The sequence below is a fragment of the Trichomycterus rosablanca genome, chromosome 4 (assembly GCF_030014385.1).
Source record: "Trichomycterus rosablanca isolate fTriRos1 chromosome 4, fTriRos1.hap1, whole genome shotgun sequence".
NCBI lineage: Eukaryota > Metazoa > Chordata > Actinopteri > Siluriformes > Trichomycteridae > Trichomycterus > Trichomycterus rosablanca.
This window is the reverse complement of record NC_085991.1, coordinates 9895564-9914896: the sequence shown is the minus strand read 5'-3', so window position 1 is coordinate 9914896 and position 19333 is coordinate 9895564. Positions and strand designations below refer to the sequence as shown.

The 19333-nt window shown below is 38.3% G+C and overlaps 1 non-coding gene across 1 annotated transcript; it reads left to right on the top strand.

Annotated features, from left to right (window-relative positions):
• Positions 1-293: 293 nt before the first annotated feature.
• On the top strand, positions 294-375 carry trnas-gcu (transfer RNA serine (anticodon GCU)). Its single transcript has one exon. It is a non-coding gene; the product is annotated as a tRNA-Ser (tRNA).
• The last annotated feature ends 18958 nt before the right edge of the window (positions 376-19333 follow it).

Sequence of the window (19333 nt, the reverse complement as noted above, 5' to 3'; positions counted from 1 at the left end):
CCGCTCAGCCACCTCGTCTCAACCTGCCTAGGAAAATGTGTTTCTGGGCCGATTGGTCTGATTGATCAACCCAGACGGCTTGAACAGCTACATTGCCTTTTAAGAAATATCTGGGTGTTTACCAGAATGTGCACGCACACTGCATTAATGCATTATTTGTTAACAGTCAGTTTTAAGGAGAACTGAAGAGAACTAAAATAAAATGAGCTTTCTGCTCTTCAGTCTTTTACAAATCTACAAAATCTACATTGATCAATCAGACCAATCGGACCAGAAACAAGCAGGTAAAGCGAGACGAGGTGGCCGAGTGGTTAAGGCGATGGACTGCTAATCCATTATGCTCTGCACGCATGGGTTCGAATCCCATCCTCGTTGAAAACCAGAGGTTTAAGCATTGAAAAAAAAACCTGAGACTCTTGCTTTCAGCTCTGTGCAAAATATTGGCACTGCTCACAAAAAAACACAACTTTAACACCAATTAGAAACAGTTCATCTTATACAGCCGTTCTTTTAATGCAATGATAATGACATACAGATTAGTAACCACACGTTGTTTAAAGGTCTCCACTTTGTGGATTTGTGTAGCTGGATTATTGAGCATGCATTAAGAGTTTAAAAGGTGTTGTGTTCGACGAGAATGGGACTCAAACCTACGCGTGCAGAGCACAATGGATTAGCAGTCCATCACCTCACTATTACTTTTTTATGGGAAAAGTAATTAATTAATATCCCTTCTTTATGGTTAGAAAAGTGATTCCTTAAGGGAATAATTCATTTTTTTTAATGTGCAATAGATTGTTTTTGCCTAAATAGACAGTATGGGGAGCTCTTGTCAGTTTCCTTAACTGGCGAGGTTAATGCCTAAACAGAGCTTAGGGTGAGCTCTCGCAGGTTTTCCTCACAACTCACAATACAGCAGTGAGAAAACATCACGTTTAAGTCTTCTCATTTATTCTCTCCCCTTTTCAGGTATGATACTGTAATAAATACAATTTATACCATGAAAGTGTAAATCAGAACAGTATAAGAACTTACTGGTGTGGTTATGTGGGTTTTTCTCTGTGTGATAAACGTACTAAAAACATCATTATTACCACTGGTTAGTGAAGCATTAGCATAAAGCGCTTCTGAGGTCTGCATAGTAGAAGCTGTGGTAGAGTGTGGTGCCTGTCTAAGTAAATACCTGTTTATATATTTTACCTTTTGGTTAAAGTAGTGACCTATACTGTGTGATAATTACTGTTTGGTAAATTGTGATTTATAATACTGAGAAGCCAGCTTCAATCAGCTTGCTCCCTGATAGACTGCTGTCATAGTTCCAACAGAACAAGGCTCTTAAGCTACAGCAACATGGCGCAGAGAAACAAATTGGCAAAGTTTTGCTTGAGTCCCATCATAGGGACGAATTCCCATACAGGGAGTCGAACCGGGGCCACCTGGGTGAAAACCAGGAATCCTGACCCCTAGACCATATGAGAAACTGAAGGACTCGCCATCAGCTGACGCCAGCATCAGTCACTTCTTTCCACTTTGACAAGGACTGCATTGTTGGATCTGAGCTTGTGACTTTCCTGAAGCTCCGGCATCATTTCTGTCTTTTGACCAAGGAGAGAATGGAAAACTTTGAAGCCCGGATTCGAACCGGGGTTGCTGCGGCCACAACGCAGAGTACTAACCACTATACGATCACGGCATTCCAGAGGTTAGCCACGTCCACCTCACATCGACTGCTCCCTGATAGACTGCAGTCATAGTTCCAACAGAACAAACCTCTTGAGCTACAGCAACATGGCGCAGAGGAACTAATAGGCAAAGTTTTGCTCGAGTTCTATCATAAAGATGAATTCCTATACCGGGAGTCGAACCTGGGCGTCGAACCCGGGCCACCTGGGTGAAAACCAGGAAGCCTGACCGCTAGACCATATGGGAAACTGAAGGGCTTGCTGTCGGCTGACGCCAGCATCAGTCACTTCTTTCCACTTTGACAAGACCTGCATTGTTGGATCTGAGGTACCGAGAAACATACACAAGGAGTTAGAAAGACAAAATGAGCACAAGGTAACCGAGCCAGCCAGGAGTCCAACCTAGAATCTTTAGAGCCATAGTCAGACATGTTATCCAATAGAAACAGAGATTAAAGAAAGCCTAACACAGCGAGTTTTATTATGGATGTCAATGTAGGGACAGTTACAACATGCTGTTGCAGTTGTCCCTTATCACAATATTAATGAAAAGGCTTGTTACAATGTTAATTCTAACAATATTACACACACTGTTCAAAGTAAGCTAAAATATTTTGTAGTTCAAATGGACTGTAATAATTAACCAAACATGATTGTTAAAAAAACGGGCCTATATTTTTCCTTTTACTAGTATTAGTCTTTATACAACAACATTTATGAGTGAAAACCCTATCTGTGCACAAAGTCTTTGCAAAATGATGTTAAAGAATGATTTTATTTCATATTGATGAATTTTGCTACTGCCCACTGTTGTGGGGTCAGTTGCAACATTTCATATTGTACATTTGTATATATGTTACAGCTGTGTGGGTGGGTAGCTGACAGATGTGGATCAAACGTATTGAAATTTTGTCTTTTCTATACAAACTGTGTCAGAGTAACTGAAGGAAATACAGAAAGTGTTGCAACCGTCCCCACTCTGCCCCATATACATGAACTGTCACGGATTTTGCCTCTTTGTCCTCCAGTATAGAGATGCCACGCCCATCTAGACTGTCCTGAGCCAACATTATTTTTCTGATTGGTCCTAACCTGCTAATTAGCCCCAGCTGCCCCTGATCTGAGAGTATTTAAGAGGGGACAGGCAAGTGGAGATTATTTTACTCCTGAACTTCTTTTGATTTAACTTTGTTGCTTTGGTTTGATTTGATTTTCTAGGCAATACATGGTTTTTGAGTCAGTCTGTCTGTCTGTCTGTCTTTCCGTTTGCTTTTGCCTTAACCTTTGTTTAGCTCTGTTAGCTTTGTTTAGTTCTGTTTAGCTCTATTTAGCCTTTGTCTGTTAGCCTTAGCTCTGTTTAGCCTTTGTCTGTTAGCCTTCTGTTTAGTTCTGCTTAGCTCTGTCTAGCTCTGTTGAGCCCTGTCTAGTTCTTGTTTAGCTTAGTGTTTAGTGTCTAGTTCTTGTTTAGCCTTTAGATTAGATAAGCATTGTTCACGTATGTTTTATTTAGGTTAGCCTTTAGAATAGGTGGTGTTAGTTTGTCTTGTCATGTTCCTATCTGTGTTGTGTAACCTTGTCGTGTGTCTCGTCTTTTATTACCATGAAAACTTAAGTTAATCCTTCTCTGCATGTGTGTCTGCCCCTGTTCTCTTGTCATAGCCCATTAAGCGTTACATGAACAACATTTGCAATATTACACATTGTGGATCAACCCTCACTTCTTTGCAGACTTTATGCATTTCTCTCTGTTTTTTGCCAATAAAACTTTTCTATGGATGTAGAAGATGCTGAACATATAGGCAATATTTGAAAGGTATGCCTTAAAACACCACAGAATTGCAGATTTGGTCTTTATTAATAAAAACAACAAAAGGAAAGGACAAAACAACAGGGAAGTCATAGAAAAATAGCTCTACACCATTTAATCTTTCAGGATTTCCAAGGGTCAGTGGCTGCATGGATGGAACCCACATTCTTATTAAAGCACCAGCAGAAAATAAAGAGGATTATGTGAACAGGAAATCCTTCAGGTAGTGACCATTATCTTAAACAATGAACACATGTTTTAAATAAATCAGTGTAAAATTTAATACATGTTCTGCATCTTAGTGTGCAAGATCATATGTGATGCTACCCACATTACAAATATTGAAGCCAAGGCTCTGTGCATGATTCTGTGCAAGGAAACAAATGATCAGGGTAAGTCTGTGGCTCTTTGCTAGGAGTGGGGTTCACATTCAGTGTAATGTTACATTGATTTATTTTAAATCTTTGCAACTCCTCCCTGCAGACAGAGTGTATCCCTGCATGCCATACCTGATGACGACATACCCTGATCGTGGACCACAGTCACGCTATAACCTGGCCCTCTGCAGAACAAGAGCAAGTGTTGAAGTGGCCATCAGGATCCTTAAGGCCAGGTTTCAGTGTGGGGGCTCAGAGTCACCCCAAAGAGTACATGTGACAGTGAAATGTGTGGAATTGCACAATATTTCCACCATTAGAGGAGAGCACCCTGCCATACCCCAGATAGATGCTGAGATTTGTTTACTTTCATGATTTCTTTATTTCCTGGAAATAAAAATGGCAAAGAGTTCATTTCCTTGCCCTTATTTTGTAGTAAAAACATTCATTTTTATACACCCACAGCCCTTTAACTTATATTCAAGCGACTCAGTTTCTATCCTTGTTTGTTTTATATGCTTCACATGACAATTTGTTTCTCCAGATGGACCTTGTATAGATCCTTTACACCCAGCTTGAAAGGAATAGCATTTTATAATTAACATAACATTGCTTTTAGTGTTGTAAATATTTCAGATATTTGGTAAGACATTTTTACGGTTCTAAGCTGAGCTCTGGAGGTGGATCCTCCCTCATCTGATTAGGAATTGCCCATCACATTCTGTTAGGGAACAGTCACACACATTATCATGGTAGATCAAATAAAATGTCATGCTCTATATTCAGTGTATACTGAACCTCTATAGGCCTCCTAGTATCTTCCCACGCTAAGTCAGCGGAGATCCATTATTGTCCTGCAGCAGTGATTTTTTTAACAGTATTCATACACATCAGGTAAGATCTAGGGACATTTAGATTACATACAATTGCAGGAGACTCAAAACCACACCACCAATCACTGGAGAGATGGTATTACAAAGTGTTCAGACTGTATCAGTGCAGTTGTCAGGAGTCAGGATTTACATCCACACTGAATCTCTTTATCGCCACTCCATAGAGAATGCCTGTTTATGCGTGAAGCTTTGGCTGGGTTTAATCTACAAAGAATTGAGTAACCTAACGCTGATCCGCTTTTCTGGAACCAAAACCTCCACTATGCATGGCAGGATAAGTCAATTCTGAGTTCAGGGTTAAGTTTAAGGTTTGTTAAACATGCTTTCTGGAATACCCCCCAGGTCAGCCATTATTCTGTGCCTTTGGAACTGGGAGGGTTAAGGGCCCATGGCAGAGCCAGGCTTTGAACCTACAGTCTTCCCAAAGCTCTGCAAAAATTCATTCATAACAATTACTCATTACAATTCCAAGTTTTGCAAATGTTTGATTTCAGTTTTTAGTGCCAAGAATGGCACAACAAAATATTAGGTTTATGGGGGCAGTTGCTATTTAACATGGGTAATTTATTTATTTATATATTTTTGAACCTTATATATATATATATATATATTTATGAACCCTTAGCAGTGCTCTTGTCACCATAATATGACTGGCTATGTCTGAGGGGTGACAGAGGCCCTGTGATGGATTGGCATCCTGCCCAGTGTATCGTTGACCAGGATAAAGTGGTGGTAAAAACATGAAGATTATAAAGATGAAGATAAAATCAAACTTTTTTATTTCACTGTAAGTGCAAATTTCACTTTTGAACTGCAAAATATCTGCTTCCCTCTCCATAAAGGGGTGCACATCATCCTTAATGGGCATGAGATAGTAAAGGTTTACATGATTTGTGGAGTTTGAATAAGCTAATCAGTGTAAGTAGCCTATGTGGTATAGTCTGTTAGCCCCAAACTACTGGAGTGTGTTTCTGAATATTATAAATGTGAGAACTTGCAAACCAACACCAACTACAAGAAGTAGTGAAATGTTTTCTACATGTGAAAAGAGAATTATTCACACAACAACGCTGTTTACAAAATTATACACAAGATGGCAGAATCTATCTACATACAAAACACTGAAACAGCTGCACAGTTTAAACAGGAAGTCAAGTTAAATGGTTAGAATGCAGAAGAAATGATTGCAGGCTGAGCAAAGTTCAACCATGACCTTGTTTGCTTATCTTTGCCTTTTTCATATTCTGTTAGGTAAGAAATAACTTTAACTTGTGGTAAAAATGTGTTTTTGTTTCTTTACTATACTTCAAAGAAAGAAAGATTAAACTGATTTATCCTTTTCTCTTTTAAACAGGTTATAATTCAGCAGTGAAAATCAAATCAGTCTCTATAAGTGAAAATGTCTTGGAGAAAATGTATGTTACTCTGTCCTGTAATTACAAAGGAAAGAGTGTAAACGATTATCTGTTCTGGTATCGTCAGTACTCAACATCAAGACCAGAATTCATCATTTCAGTTAGTTAGGGTAATTTTGGAAACCAAGCTTATTCTGATTCTGCAAAGATAAATTAAGATAAAGATTGAGTGGATCTGAACATCTCCTCTGCTGCAGTATCAGATTATGCTCTCTACTACTGTGCTCTTCAGCCCACAGTAACAGAAAATCATTCTATACTGTACAAAAACCAAACTATTCTTTACTATTTCTCTAGTTCTGTTTTATAATACAGTACAGGCTAGTTCTCTATTAATGACTCAACCTAAAATTAAATAACAAAAATTATATCTGGGGACGTCCTATTCTTCAGTCTGATTTTGTTAGTATTGCTTAGATTATGGTATATTACAGTTTTTCTGACCGCTAAATCACTAAATCCTATTCTTAAAACACAGCTGTCAACTGCCTCTTTTCACAAAACCTTAAACAATTTTCACTAAGTCCAATCAGTGATTAGGGTTAAACTTGTTAGGATAACAGGATAAAATTTTGTTCAAATTCATGTGGCATTTCTGCTGTATTGTGACTTTAGCAATGATGGGCAACAATAGAAGAGGAAGAGTACGGCATGTCAGAAGTGGTGGGTGAGGAGGAAGACGAGGGTGACCAAGAACAAGTGCAGTCATATCAAATGAAATTAGAGCAACAACTATAGATCATGTTTTGGTCGATGGCATGACTATGAGGGAAGCACGACAACATGTGCAACCAAATTTGAGTAGATTCTCTGTGGTCTCCATAGTCAGGACGTTCAGAGAAGAAAACAGGTACAGTAATGTGTGTTTGGGACCTGAAAGTTACAGTACAGTACAACTATACAGGAGGATAGCTCAGTGCATTGATGTAGCAAGTATTACAGTATGTATACCTCTAATATTGTAAAATGACCTCTATTTGTAGAATTGAAAGACGGCCACATAAAGGTGGAAAGTCACGTCTGTTCTCAGAACAACAGCAGACTCTCATACTCCAGTCAAAGGATGCAGCATGCAAGATACAAATATTTCAGTACAGTCTTACACTAAAGCTTGGAAATGCTAAAAGTCTCCAGCAATATTTTGGTAAAGAATAAATAATATAAAATGATGATGTGTGTACAGTGTTACTACAACACCTGCACTTCCTGTGTGTGACTTCCTAGAGACTTGTTTCCTTATGTGATGAGTTCAGCACTATTATACAGAGTCCTCACAAAGCTGTGATCAGAAATGGCTCGACTATATAACTTTTTGTGCACTGTGAGATACACAGCACTGATTCTCACTTTAGCATCAGGTAATTTATTAACATCTTAATCAATACCCATGTTATTAAAATATGTTTACTTTCTTTACAATTTTAAGTATTATTTAAAAACTTTTTTTTTCTTTTAACAGGTGGTTTTGCAGGTAGAATTTGGCCAATAAATTCTGACATTGATGCTAATGAAACAGAAACTGTTACTCTACAATGTTCATATGAGTCAAGCAGCAGCAACACTTGGCTTTACTGGTACAAACAAAGTCCTAACAGCGCACCACAGTATTTACAGCACAAAAAAGAATCAGGTTCTACTGTATTTACTATCAGCAATGTAAAGCTGACAGATTCTGCTCTCTATCACTGTGCACTAAGAGAAGCAGCCCAGTGATGCAAAGCTATTGAGATGCTGTACAAAAACTCACTTATATAAAGTTACAAGATCAAAGTTATTTTCACACCTTATCAGTAAACCACATACACACACACACACACACACACACACACACAGAGGGTGTTTAGGTATAAACACTGACAGGTGAAGTTAATAACACTGATTATCTCTTCATCACAGCACCTGTTAGTAGGTGGGATTGTAACGCTTTGTGGGCTAAGACAGACAGGAGGGGCGGACACACACGCAGAGATGAGAATAACTAGACTATATTTATTAATAAACAAAAGACAGGTACAACAAGACAAGACAAGCTAACACACAGAGCTAACAAACAGAGCTAACACATGGAGGTTAAACAAACAAAAGGCTAATGCTAACAGACTAAACAGGCTAAACAGACTAACCAGGCTAACGGACAGGCTAAACAAAGACTAAACAGACTAAACAGGCTAACGGACAGGCTAAACAAAGACTAAACCGGCGAAACAGACTAAACAGGCTAACGGACAGGCTAAACAAAGACTAAACAGACTAAACAGGCTAACGGACAGGCTAAACAAAGACTAAACCGGCGAAACAGACTAAACAGGCTAACGGACAGGCTAAACAAAGACTAAACAGACTAAACAGGACTGAACAGACTAAACAGGCTAACAAACACACGCTAACAGACAGGATCAGGCTAACAGACAGGATCAGAACAAATCACCAAGACAGGAACTAGTAGCAAACCGTAAGGCAAAGTTACAATGAAACAAATCCAATAATCCCCACCAGCCTCTCCCAGTTCCTCTCTTAAATATATTGCAGCTGGGGCTAATTAGCCCCAGAGAACCAATCCAGAGAGGGGAGCTGGCTGGAGGCTGATTGCTCCAATAGAGGTGGGTGTGGCAGACAGGAGCACACAGAAGGCTCAAGTGTGACAGGGATATATGTATTAGGCAGCAAATGAACATTTTATACTTAAAGTTGATGTGTTAGAAGCAGGAAAAATGGGCAAGTGTAAGGATTTAAGCATGTTTGACAAATCGAGCAGCTGTGGGATGTTCTGGACAAACAAGTCCGATCGATGGAGGCCCCACCTCACAACTTACAGGAGTTAAAGGATCTGCTGCCAACATCTTGGTGCCAGATACCCCAGCACACCTTCAGGGGTCTAGTGGAGTCCATGCCTCGACGGGTCAGGGCTGTTTTGGCAGCAAAAGGGGGACTAACACAATATTAGGACGGTGGTCATACCCGATTAGTGTATTATAAAGATTAAACTGTAAACATTGTGTCACTTCTGAGTTGTTTATTCTGGAATTTTTATGGTTGTGTTTTATGGCAGTGGAATCTCATGAGTTAATCAACTCATTTTAGGTGAAAAGACTCGTGTGTCATTAATTAAGCTTAACTGACTGAGCTAAATTCAGTTATACCTATTAATTAAGATAAACATGTAACATTTAGTGCTGAGCAAATGCTAAACAATAACAGTATTAAGTATATTAATGACATTAAATTCATTATTTTTTAAAACAAAGCAACATACAGCTAAAAATGCTTGATAAGTAGTGGAAATGAATAAGGCTCTATGGGTTGTTTGGAACTATACAGAGCTCCACAACCCGGAAGCTGCGCAGAAAAAATGTCCCGCCCCCTTTCCAACGGTTCCCTATGGGAGTGTCGCCACTCTGTTCTCTCTACCGCTCTGGCAAGATCTATATAAAACCCCCTGCCAGTATCAAAACTCCTCACATTCAGACAGTTCAGGTTGCGAACTTGCTCTGTGCTTTTACTACAACTTTTACCTTGCTATTACCAGATCAGCAACCAACAGCCTTTTTAAAGGCTCATTGCCCTTTATACTGCATTATATTATTTTATAATATATATAAATATTTTTATATTATATTATACTATACTATATTGCATATATTCTGTTACATGATTTTCATAGTCTTTTCAAAGGCTTATATATTATATTACATGATATAATATTATATTACTATATATAATATATTAAACTTTGAAAGGTTCACAGCCTTTTTCAAGGCTAGTGTAACGTTGCTAACTAGCAACTCACAGCTTTTTTAAAAGCTTATTGTTATTTGCATATTACATTATTGATAATAGTAGAAGTGTAAGCTTTATAATATTAGTACATACATACAATACATTTACAATAACAACAATTTATAGCTAAATAGTTATGGGTCAGCCTTTTTTTATTACATATTGTATCTGGTTCTACAATTTTGTGATTGTATTTTTTTCCTGAACATACAACATAGAAACAACATAGTAAGTATTGGATAGGAATATGAATTTGCAAGACAAGCTTCTATATTTTCATCTTAAGAAACACTTGCCATTAATAACATGGATCCCAAACAAAATAGTGGTGCCTCAAAAAGAAAAGCAAAAAGGATTAAGGAAGCAAATCAGGCAGATTTCCTGAAAAGCGTTCCTTTGATCTCAAACTTCTTTGAGAAACCGCTGGATATGAGTGAGACAAGTATTGCTAATGTTAGCAGTGATCAGAGTTCTAGCAATGAAGATGTGATCACCACTGGCTTAGTGTCACCTGTCAGAGACTATGTACCTTTGCAGACCCAGTCAGGTGCAGAGCAGGAATGCCAGCCCTGCCAGGCTACCACAGACCAGCAGCAGAAAGACCATGAAAGGAAAGTTGCAGGTGTGTCAGACCCACAATCAGACCAGCCAGCTGCATCGTGTGAGTGTCGTTTTTCAAATGAGGAGGGCAAGGACCCCAACTCCTGGTGTGAAACGGTCAACGACCCTGCTTTATGGCCCAGTACCATTACCGACCAAGCCAAGTCGATTCTTGTTAGTAGAGGAGAAGCTGCATTTCAAAACAGAAGTGCTAAGTACCCAGCCTCAGTCAGGGATAGAGGCATTGGGGGTACCAGTAGGAGCTTTACAAATGCTCTACTCAGTTGCTCTCTAGCCAACGGGCAAACTGTGACTAGGCAGTGGCTACTTTACTCTCCTTCAACTGGCTGTGTGTATTGTTTTGCTTGCAAACTGCTTTCCAGTAAGCACAATACTTTTGTTCATGGATTTTCTGACTGGAAACATTCAGAGCGGATTGGTGAGCATGAGGGGAGTGTGGAGCATAGGGCTTGCATGCTAGCATTATATAATCGCTCCAGAGGCACAGCAACAATTGATTCTGATATTGTCAAACAAATTGATGCAGAAAGACAATACTGGTGGGAAGTTTTGAAAAGAGTTGTTGCAGTCATCCAGTTTTTGGGGGAGAGGGGACTTGCTTTCAGGGGAGATGATGAGCTATTAGGATCAGCCCACAATGGTAATTTTTGGGCATCATAGAACTCTTAGCCAAATTTGACCCATTCCTAGCTGAGCACCTCCAAAGGTTTGGAGGTAAGGGAAAAGGTTCTGTGTCCTACTTATCATCGACAGTGTGTGAAGAATTTATCCATTTGATGGGAAAGAGAACAAAGCAGGCAATTGTTAATGAGATCAAAGAATCAAAATACTTCTCTGTTATAGTTGACTCCACTCCAGACCTTGCTCATGTGGACCAACTTACTTTTATTTTCAGGTTTGTTAATAATGACGGACATGTAGTTGAGCGTTTTCTAGCTTTTGAGCCTATTGAAAACCATAGTGGGGACAGTTTGGCAGAGTGTGTCGTTGCTATGGTGGAGAATCTGGGCCTAGACTTATCCAACTGTAGGGGCCAGTCATATGATAATGCAAGTAACATGTCGGGAAAGTACAATGGAGTCCAAGCTCATCTTAAACAAAGAAACCCTTTGATTTGTTATGTCCCCTGTGCAGCACATTCACTGAATTTAGTTGGTGTCAATGCTGTTCAGTGATGGCATAGTTACCTTGAAAAAGTAATCTGATTACTGATTACTCCTTTAAAAAGTATCTTAGTTAGTTTATGGATTACTTGATTTTAAAAGTAACTAAGTTAGATTACAAGTTACTTTATTAGTTATATAAAGCGGTCCGCTAATGTATCCCATAATGCAACTGGAGCTGCGATTTAAGCGGAATAAGAAACAAGAAAGACGCGGAAAACGGAGTCCTCTGTTCACAAGTGTAAGTAAGATAAATAAAATAAATTTTTTAAAGACAAATAAATAACAAAAAGACGATAAATAACCATGGTGATATTACGTCATCACGTCCCCACGTCGAGTAGTGCACACTTCCTCCAATCTAGTGCACACTCTGTAAGTAACCGATTCCGGACGCAGCCCATGACTTAACTGTCGCATAGGCCAGACGTCACTCCCCGAGACGCAAGAAGACAGCAAATATATATCTTTTTACTAAGGAAAATGACAAAAATAGTAACGCACAGTAACTTGGATAAGTAACTTTAATCTGATTACTGGATTGGAAATAGTAACGCGTTAGATTACTCGTTACTGAAAAATGCGGTCAGATTAGAGTTACTAAGTAACGCGTTACAGACCTTCACTGATGCTGTTGACAGTAGCCCAGAAGCTGGGCGTTTTTTTGACTTTGTACAGGCAATGTACACATTTTGTGCATCATCTACACACAGGTGGGGAAAGGTTTTCCGTGATACTGATATCAAACTCACACTGAAATCACTATCAGGTACTCGATGGAGCGCACAAGCTGAGTCAACTAAGGCTCTTTGGAAATATTATGCACAACTGAGAGAGGCATTGAATGATATGTATAAAGATATGGAGGAGAAATGTGTAACTCGAAGTGAAGCCTCTGCACTCTGTGACAAATTGGACACGTTGGGGATGGCCTTCATGGCATACTTCTGGGACACAATACTACAGAGGTTCCAAGCCACAAGCCTGCAGCTGCAGAAGCATGATATTGACATATGTACAGCTACACAACTTCTCTTGTCTTTACGAGACTTTGTGGCGGCACAGAGAGATAACTTTGAGGTGTTTGAAGGGGCAGCTTTAAATGTCACCACTGCTGTCTCCCAAGAGTACAGGCATGACCTCCAGCATACAAAGAAGCGCAAAATTATGTCTGATGATAGTGCAGAGCCAGGTGTAGCATTTAACGGAAAGGACAAGTTTCGGATCGAAACTTTCAATGTTGTCATTGACAAACTTGTGTCCTGTCTCAACCACCGTTTGAATGCATACACACACTTAACTGAGCTATTTGATGTTCTTTTCATGCCTGACAATATGTCCAACAGTGAGCTCACTTTAAAGGCTAACTCACTCGCTGCAGCATATCCTTCAGATCTGAACATGAGCCTGGCAGATGAATTGATACAATACAAATCATTCATAACAGAAAAAGAAAAATGTCCTAGTAAAATGCTCAAAACCATGATAAATTTGAATTTATAGTCAACCTTTCCAAATGTCTACATAGCACTTAGACTTTTTTTGACTGTGCCTATCACAAATTGTGAAGGGGAGCGTTCATTCTCCAAACTTGCTCATATTAAGAATGAACTCAGGATTAGGATGCGCCAAACCGCCTGAACTCACTGTCACTTCTGGCCATTGAATCAGATTTGGTCAGACAGCTTAATTTTGATGAATTAGTGGATGACTTTGCAAGAAAGAAGAGTAGAAAGAAACGTATATAAAATAGATTATTGTGTTAGGGTTTGGTATTGACGGGTTGTTTAATGTATTAATTTATTTATGGGGTTTTTTTTTTTTTGTGGGGGGGGGGGAGTCTGGCAACTCTTTGCCCAGGGTCCCAGACAATCCTTAATCCGTCCTTGGTGAAACCTATAATATATCACAATATATAGATAATTTTCTAAATCCTATTTCACAAAACCACCACAGTTATTTAAAAGACACTTAGGACTTCATAACCAAAATCACTGGGAGGTTCTTCACTAATACATCAATCCTTTTCACGATTGACATTCAAAGCCTTTACACTATATAAATACAGAAATGGGCTTGGTAGCTGTGAAACGTTGTTTTGACAAATACCCAGACCCATCCCGGCCAGATATAGAAATATTACAACTCCTAGAATTAAATTTGACCCACAACGACTTCCTGTTCGATTCACAGATTTACCTACAAATACAGGGGACAGCAATGGGCAAAAAAATTGCACCCACTTATGCTAATATCTACATGGCAGATTGGGAGTAAAGCCTTTTTACAATATGTCCACAATCACCATGTTCTAACAGATTAAAATGTAATTAGTTACTAGGATGAGTGGATATTGATATTTGATTGGATAAATTTGTTGCTGACTTGTACACTGCAAACACCAAATTCTTAGCAAGTAAAATTATCTTATATCAAGGTAATAAATCTTATTATTTTTTCTGATAAGATTTTTTGTCTTACAAAACAGTGCAAGTGTAAGATTATTCTGCTTATTTTAAGAACAATTACCCTGATCAGACTTACTGAGAAATTTTAGGCTCATTTCACATCATCTTACTTCAAGGATTTTGAGATGGGGCCAAATAACATCATGTATTAACAAATGCATCAATAACCATGAAACCATGTTACTGAACTTTAATAATAAACAGCTAGTTTTTAACAAGACAACTAACAAATGCATTTATGGTCAGATAATCTTATTACTTTCAATTCAGCCTTTAGCTTTTATTTAACAAAACAATACAAGATTAAAATCTGCAGCAGTGTATGACAGAGATGACTGTAAACACCAAACCAGAGAAAATACATCAGTGCACATAAAAACTACTACAGTATCTGTGACTTAAAAAATAAAAGTAAGTAAGTGAGTAAAAAATAAACCTGCTCTATAAGGTGCCTCAGATCTTAAAATGAGAAAATGCATCAGGACCTGCTACTTAATTAGAGGAACAATTGAGAAAATGTAATTTGTTGACAAATTAATGGCTTCCATTTGCAGCATATATAACAAATAATTAGACAGATAGAATATTTTATTTATGTGAAGTGAATACAGTGTATTTAATTAAAATATTTAATATGGCTGTGAGTGATTAATGTAAAGCTCTGCTTTCATTCCCCACTCAAATAAACTGAATATAGGAGGAGTTTGTATAGAACTGTAAATAAGCACAATCACCCCGTCCTTCCTTCACTTCTCACAATACAAACATGATGTTCCTGTGTTCTCTTCTTCTCTTCTCAACTATACAATGTAAGTACATCTCATTATTCTTATGCAGTCACAATACACAATGTGTTTAACTTTTACTGTATGACTGTGTTTATTTATTACATCACATAAAACATATTTATCTCATTTGCAGGGAGGAGTTTGGCACAGTCAATAAAACCACTGAATGATACATTAAATGCAGCAGTGGGTCACAGCATTGTTCTCTCTTGTGAATATAAGAGTGCAAATAATCTACAGTGGTATCGTGAGTATCCTGGATCTACACCAGAGTTTATTGTTTCTATCTTTAAAAGTGAATCCTTCAAACCATCTAACATTCCTGGTTTAGCAGCTACAATTAATGGAACAAAAAACCTTGTGAATCTGAAGATCTCATCTGCTGCAGTATCATTTTCTTTACTTTGAATCTTGACAAACACCAGCAGGACAAAGACCTAAAGCATATTTCAAAAAGTGATAAAAAGGACAAAACACTGACACATTCTGAAGTTGCTTACAATGAACCCAGATCTAAATCCCATCAAACACCTGTGGAGAGATTTTAAAACAGTTGGGAGAAGAAAACCTGCAAATGTAAGAGACATGTAGACCTGTTGACCTAAGAAATGTCCAAAATTAGGAGATAGGTGAAGAGTAAGTAATTATAGGAAGAGATCATTTCAGTTATTGATTCCAAAAGGTGTGCTACAAAGTAAAACAAAATGTATAATAATAAAATAAAAAACACGTTTTCATCATCATCATCCTCTATAATGAGATCTAGTTTAGTCAGAAATATATAAAACTACATTTCAGAAACATAGAAAGGTAAAATGGAAGCATGTTAATCTAGAACATATACAAATATTTTACAACTTTATATTATGCACACAAAGCAATATACTCAGATTGCTCAGGAGAACAAATGGCTAAAGAAACACTTTCAACAATCTAAGTATATAGATACAAAAAGACAGAATTAAAGAAAAATACATTATAATAGACCAAAGTAACAACAAATGGCAGAAGCATTGGGATAGATAGAAACGACGACTATTTTAAAGTATATAATGGGTTCCCCTTTGGAGCTTAGTTCTTTTTAAGATTGCTTTTGTATGTGGGAGCTATTTGCTTACTTAGGATTTTTACACACATCTCTGTAAAGCTGTTTTGCAGCAATCTCTATTGTTTAACCCATAATAGATCACAGTGACATATGTGTCACCAACACTTTGAAAGGTCTGAAAAGTTCTTTATTCTTCACTTTGTCCTTATAAAGTTTCAGTGTGACATATACTGAGCATCCTGGATGCAGTCATTTGACTGTTTGAGAATTTGTGTTCATGTGACCTAATTTCCAAAATGGTGGTGTGCATGGTTAGTGCGTGATACAAAATCAGATCATTTTAAAAGACTCATTTAACAATTCTAATGCTTTAATAATATGATAATAATAATAATAATAATACGAAATTACTGTTGGGATTTTAACCTTAAAATAGCTGAAAAAAAAAAACGTGACCTATGTTTCACAAAAAGAAAAATGCTAATGAGCTGCTTAATTAATTTAACTGATTCAATTACTTTGAGTCAATATATTTTCTGTTTCATTTAAAGCATATGTAAACAAATAAATACATTTTATAATCAGTTATTCCAATAATCAATAATAATCAATTAAAGTATTATAAAAATGTATTATGAAACAACTTTTGCATATATGTACTGCAGCTGCACCTTGGTTTTAGCAGAGATGGTTTACTTAATAAAAAAGAAACATGTTGATCCTATTTCAATGTCAGTTTACTTGTAGCATGAATACCAGGAAGCCATGAAGGTCTTCAGGATGCACTTAAGATCATCACTGGTAATGACTGTGAGTTTGAAGGATGTAAAGATAGCTCAGATGAAAACTCTGAAGACCTTGATTACACTCACAGGTAAAAAGACGTGGAGAGTGATGAGTCAAGTGGGTCTGATGATTCGGACAGACATACATTGCAAAGCAAAAGTACCCCATGAGGTTGCAGAGATGGTACCTTTACCTGTTCTGGTAATCCATCATGTTAGACCTTGTTAATGCATGATCTACTGCCGTGACTATACACTGCTTGGTGTCCAAAAGCCACTTAAACATAGAAGCTTCCAAGCTGAGTTTGCCACTATCCTGATTCTTGTGCATTCACAAAAGGGTCACTCATAACTTAATGCCACACTTCCATAACCACCACCAAAGAAAGTCTGTGTTGGAGTTCCAGTTGATGTTCGCAAAGACCAGGTTGCACACTGTTCTGTGAAATGTGACAAGCGTAGTCGTTGTAAAGTCTGCAAAGTCAATGCAAACACCACTCTCTGTGAGAAATATGATGTGCATCTTTGCTTCACTGAAGAAATAATTTTTTTCAAACTTTAACATTTGGCTTAGGCTGAGTTGTCAAGTTTTGTTTCCCTTCAGTATTTCATTTGTTTGGTTTACCCAACAGTCATGTGGAAATGCAAATAAAAAGACAAATCTGTATTATTAACAAAAAAAGGGATATGATTTTTTTATTTTAAATGAGGTATATGTCTACTATAAACACCCAATGTGACATACAGTGGGGAAAATTAGTATTTGATCCATTTACATTTTCAGCATACGCTTTTATCCAAAGCGACTAACACAATGAGCAATTGAGGGTTAAGGGCCATGCTCAGGGACCCAACGGTGGCAACTTGGTGGTGGCGGGGCTTGAACCGGCAACCTTCTGTTTACTAGTCCAGTACCTTAACCACTGAGCTATCACTGCCCTCATTGCTGATTTTGTAAGTTTACCCCCTTACAAAGACTTGAACAGTCTATAATTTTTATGCAAGGTTTATTTTAACAGAGAGAGACAGAATATCAACAAAAAATACAGAAAAAAACCCATTAAATAAAGGTTATAAATTAATTTGTATTTAATTAAGGGAAATAAGTATTTGATCCCCTACCAACCAGCAAGAATTCTGACCCCCACAGACCGGTTATGTGCCCATGAGGCACACAAATTAGTCCTGTCCCTGTATAAAAGACACCTGTCACAGAATCAGTTTCTTCCATTCAAATCTCTCGACCACCATGGGCAAGACCAAAGAGCTATCAGAGGACGTCAGGGACAAAATTGTAGACCTGCACAAGGCTGGAATGGGCTACAAGACCATCAGCAAGAAGCTTGGTGAGAAAGAGACCACTGTTGGTGCGATCATTCGAAAATGGAAGAAATACAAGATCACAGTCAATCGCACTCGCTCTGGAGCTCCATGCAAGATCTCACCTGGTGGGGTAAGAATGATTCTGAGAAAGGTGAGGTCAGCCCAGAATTACACGGGAGGAGCTTGTCAATGATCTCAAGGGATCTGGGAGCAGAGAAATGCTGGATATGACCCCAAGAACACCATCCCCACTGGGCATTTCTCTGCCTCCAAAAACGGCGAGTGGAGTTGATGCCAAAGAGCTCAATTTTGGTCTCATCTGACCATATCACATTCTCCCAAGCTTTCTCTGAATCATTCAGGTGTTCATTGGCAAACTTCAGACGGGCCTGTACATGAGCCTTCTTGAGCAGAGGGACTTTGCGGGCACTGCAGGATCTCAATCCATTACGGCGAAGTGTGTTACTAATGGTTTTCTTGGTGACTGTGCTCCCAGCTCCCTTGAGATCATTGACAAGCTCCTCCCGTGTAATTCTGGACTGACCTCACCTTTCTCAGAATCATTCTTACCCCACCAGGTGAGATCTTGCATGGAGCTCCAGAGCGAGGGTGATTGACTGTGATCTTGTATTTCTTCCATTTTCGAATGATCGCACCAACAGTGGTCTCTTTCTCACCAAGCTTCTTGCTGATGGTCTTGTAGCCCATTCCAGCCTTGTGCAGGTCTACAATCTTGTCCCTGACGTCCTCTGATAGCTCTTTGGTCTTGCCCATGGTGGTCGAGAAATTTGAATGGAAGAAACTGATTCTGTGACAGGAGTCTTTTATACAGGGACAGGACTAATTTGTGTGCCTCATGGGCACATAACCGGTCTGTGGGGGTAAGAATTCTTGCTGGTTGGTAGGGGATCAAATACTTATTTCCCTTAATTAAATACAAATTAATTTATAACCTTTATTTAATGTTTTTTTTTCTGGATTTTTTGTTGATATTCTGTCTCTCTCTGTTAAAATAAACCTTCCATAAAAATTATAGACTGTTCAAGTCTTTGTAAGGGGGTAAACTTACAAAATCAGCAGGGGATCAAATACTTATTTGCCCCACTGTATATGTAATATTACAGATTTTGACAGTGGGGGGCGGCACTTAAAAAAAAACTTTAAGAAATGTGTTCCTTGTGATCCT